The sequence below is a fragment of the Helicoverpa armigera genome, chromosome 3, assembly GCF_030705265.1.
Source record: "Helicoverpa armigera isolate CAAS_96S chromosome 3, ASM3070526v1, whole genome shotgun sequence".
Taxonomy (NCBI): Eukaryota; Metazoa; Arthropoda; class Insecta; order Lepidoptera; family Noctuidae; genus Helicoverpa; species Helicoverpa armigera.
This window is the reverse complement of record NC_087122.1, coordinates 12,426,660-12,431,129: the sequence shown is the minus strand read 5'-3', so window position 1 is coordinate 12,431,129 and position 4,470 is coordinate 12,426,660. Positions and strand designations below refer to the sequence as shown.

The following is a 4,470-nucleotide window of genomic DNA, read 5'->3' as shown; positions in this document are numbered from 1 at the left end:
GTGGGGTGAAAAAGAATACTATATAGCAAGGAGAGAATGTGAGCGTTCCGGCGAAGTCGTATAGGAAGCCACTTGAGCTTAACACGAAATTCTGACACATGATCATATTTGCGTAAACCAAATATGAATCTTATACAAACATTCTGAAGACGCTCAAGTTTATTCAGCTGGTCCTCTCTGAGATCAAGATAGCTGGCATCGGCATAGTCAAGAATAGGAAGAAGAAGAGACTGTGCAAGCGCAATTTTTGTGGCAATGGGTAAGAAATTTCGCAGCCGTCTTAAGGATCCTGCAGATGCAAATAATCGTCGACTGGTTTCCTGAATCTGCGGCTCCCAGGACATTCGGCTATCAAAGTATACACCCAAGTTCTTGACCTTAGTACTAAAGGGTATTTGGACACCGTCATACATGACTTGAGGGAGATGAAACCAATCAATTTTGGAAACCATCCGAGAGCTACCGATGATAATCAGCTGGGTTTTTAACGGGTTGATTTGAAGCCCGTAGCACCTGCTCCACTCAGCTATTTGGGAAAGGTCTTTATTAATTTTTTCGATAGCTTCGGATAGTTCCCCTAATTGGGCTTGCGAGTAAATTTGAAGGTCATCTGCATACAGGTGGTAGGAAGAAAGCAGTTTATTTGAGATGGAATTAATAAAAATAGAGAACAGTAACGGAGATAAAACGCCACCCTGCGGCACACCAGCACTCGTTTCACACCAGGAAGAATATTTATCTTCAATGCGAATACGTTGCCGGCGCCCGTACAGGTAACTATGAAACCAATCAATGGCCGTTGGAGATATGTTAAGAGAGCTAAGTATACCGAGCAAAATATCGAAATCAACGGTATTAAAGGCATTACTGAAGTCCAGTAGCGCTAATACCGTTAATTTTCTATCCTCCATGCCAAGTCTGATGTCATCCGCAATATTGACCAAGGCCGTTACTGTACTGTGACCAGGACGAAAACCGGATTGGAAAGGATTAAGAAGTCTATTCTTGAATAGGAATGAACTTAACTGGTTATGAATAAGACGTTCCAGGACTTTGGATAGGAATGGTAATATGGATATAGGGCGATACTCGGAAAAGGATGTGGGATTGGATTTCTTTGGTAAGGGGGTAATTTGGGCCTCTTTCCAAGCATCAGGAAAGACACCACTAAATATGGAATAGTTAAGGATGTGACAGACGACGGGAAGGATTTCGTCCAGGATAGGGAGGATCATTTTACGGCTGACACAGTCACTTCCAACAGCATCAGAAGTGATGGATACAATGCTCTTCTTAACATCACAAGCGGCAAATTGATTAAAGACAAAAGAAGGATAATCGGGGGTTGGAAGACTAGACAGATAGCTTAAAGTGTTTACTTTTGTTGTCCTATCAAAGTTGGACGAAGATGAGAAATGTTGATTCAATGAATTTATGTTTATATCTTGGGAAATTTTATCAGTACGTGATTTTCCAATCCCCATTGACCGTAGAAATCTCCAGACCTTAGCTGGATCCTCGTTTTCAACTGAAGTATGAAAGTGGTGGCGTTGTGCGATTCTACACACCTTGTTGCAGCGATTTCGTGCTTCTACAAATTTCTCCCAATTTGTCGATGTAGAACGAGCCTTGTACCTCGACTTAGCTGACACCTTCCTAGCCATTATCTGCTTTATTTCACTAGTGAGCCATGGCGATGGCAGGTGTCTCACCTTAACTGCGCGAATGGGAGCGTGAACGTCGTAGAGAGCTACAAGACGCGATGTAAATATTTCGACTTTTTCGTCGATCGACTCCGAACTAAAGACAGGCGTCCAGTCCATGTTTGCTGCGTCCTCACGGAGGTTTACAAGATCCATGCCATTAAAATTGCGCCGCAGAAGAATTCTTGCCTTTGCTTTGGGAGGACGAATTTTATAAGAAATATAGATAAGATCATGGTAAGAGAATGCATCAGCCGAACACTGACCATGCTTAGCGACGTGATCAGAAGAAGATACAAAGATTAAGTCAAGAAGGGAGGGGGTAGAATGAGGGAAATGGTGTGTTGCATTAAGAGGAAGTATTGATAGATTGCAAGAGTTAATTATAGAATTAAGAGATGCAGATCGAGAATCATTTTTAAGGAGACAGGTGTTGAAATCACCCATGATAATGACGTGACTGTAAGAAGTTATAAAATTTTCTAGAATTTGTTCAAAAGAGGAAAAGAAGTTAATGCGTAGTGAGGGACAGTAATAGACTCCAAGTAGAACTTTAGTGTGGCACATCGTAAGTTCCAGAAAAAGATGCTCCCCGGCGTTTGGAGGAGGTGGCTGCGCTGACATATCTACGATTTTAAAGGAAATATATGAGCGGAGATATATGGCAACACCACCACCGCCTCCACCCGTGCGGTCATTTCTTACCAACTGATAACCTGGTAGTGAGTAAGCCGTTGTCGGGAGACAAGGCTTAAGCCACGACTCGGAGACAAGAATTGCATGAACATTCTTACAGTCAAAACTTGCCAGCATATCAGGGAAATGTGCCGGAATGCTCTGAGCGTTTATGTGTACTACATTAAAATTCCTAGAAACATCAGAAAACTGCGCAATTAGCGTGTCTGAAAGTGATGGCAAGCTAGTAAAACTGTCATCGCTACTATTGGCTGAAAAGAAAGTGTCCAATTCGCTGCTATTGTCATGAGAAGACATTAGATGTTAAACAAATAATGTATAAAATAGAAATATATAAATATAATAAAAATAATAAACAACTAACAAGGGGACAGATAAACAGTCCACCTGCCGGCTGTGCTAGGTAGGCATAATCACATAAATACACACACAAAACTTAAAACTAAAAATAACACTAATAGTATAATGCACATTCTTGGTCCGGGTATTATGTCGCAGAAATATGCAACCGAGAATAACAGCTGTAAATTGACAAGTATTACATATGACAGTTGATATCACGAGAATACCTGTCGCCCAGCGAAGTGTGACAGCTACTGTTCGCTGTCAATCTGATAGTTACGACTAACACTACCCACTTGTTTATTTATATTTTTGAAGAAAAGACATAAAGAAAGAGATTAAAATAACTGACAATAATTGGAAAGAAGGAACCTACAAAGCAATATGAAAAGTGGGTGTGCAAATATGAAAAAATAAATAAAAGTAGTAACTACCCGGACTCGATATACTAGTGACGAACAATTCACTTCTTGTAGGCAGCCACACGTTTGGGCCTGCTTGTGATGACCGGCTTCTTTTGAGCGTCGACAGTCGCAGGTTCTTTCGGGGACTCTGTGGTATCTCGCGGCAGTAACGCACTCAATTCTGAAGCAGTTGTAATGCGATGCCGTGACCCATCGGGTGCAAGTACATAAACGCACCCGTCTCTTGTCCAGCACTTAGTCACCCCAAGCCTCTTTCGTGCAGTCATGAAGAGGTCATGCCTCGACTTGGTCAGGAACTCCGAAATAGTGATACCGACACCTTTTAATTGGGTTTTGTTAAACCATATATTATTACACACAGCAACATCCCGGAGCTTAAATAAGATAGGCCGTGATCCTGAGGCAGTAGTTGACCGACCCATCCGGTGACTCCTCTTAATGTCAGCTAACGTGAAATCAGACATCTTCAAGCGGTCCTTGACAACATCCACCACTACCTGTGCCACATCTTCATTTTTCACCTCCGGGACACCGTGCAGCAACAAGATACCTCGCCGACCGCGCATCTCCATGGAGTCAATGCTTTTTGCAAGCAATTCCACCTGTTGCTGCAAGCTAGTGACGGCCTGAGTTATGAAGAGTCTGAAGGTTGAAAACTCGGCAGCCAAGTTTGAGTTGGATGGTTCTGCTGGTGCTTTCTGCAACTGTGCTTCAAACTCTGCCATCCTCTTATTAAAGATGTCCATGAGACCAGTGACAGTGTTGGTGATGGGATCCATTTGTGGTGTAATATATGGATAGATGACAGTTATGTGAAGAAATTAGTTTTGCGTTGTAAATAGTGAGAATGAAGAAAAAGAAAGGAGAAAACACTTGCCAGCAGGTAGCTCGATTTAAGCTGTTGTTCTGTACATTAATTTACACTGTGTCTTCAGTAAATATATTTTAATTTAAATTTTATTTGTGGAGCAACTTTATTTGGCTGTTTATTGTCCAACTACCCACCACTATATTCCTTTATTTGGTTTAGTTTGGTAAAAAAGGCGAACCTTTTCAAATAATTTCACAGTCAACAACATACGTAATTAACTCACTCACTCATGCATTACAAAGAGTTATATACCTACGCATATAATGTAAGTACATATACGAAAAATAAATATACGCAAGGCCTAATAACAGCAAAATTACATTACCATAAAATGATTTTACAGCAGTGTCCGTAACAAAATTATAACTCATTCCCCAGGGAGGGCGCAGAAAATGAAAATTCCCAAATAAATCGCTCTCATATTGGTGTAACG

At 41.2% G+C, this 4,470-nt stretch overlaps 1 long non-coding RNA gene across 1 annotated transcript; it reads left to right on the top strand.

Moving 5' to 3' along the window:
- Positions 1-1,807: 1,807 nt before the first annotated feature.
- Positions 1,808-4,126, top strand: LOC135119336 (uncharacterized). The gene is made up of 2 exons (XR_010278188.1): positions 1,808-3,132; positions 3,218-4,126. It is a non-coding gene; the product is annotated as an uncharacterized LOC135119336 (long non-coding RNA).
- The last annotated feature ends 344 nt before the right edge of the window (positions 4,127-4,470 follow it).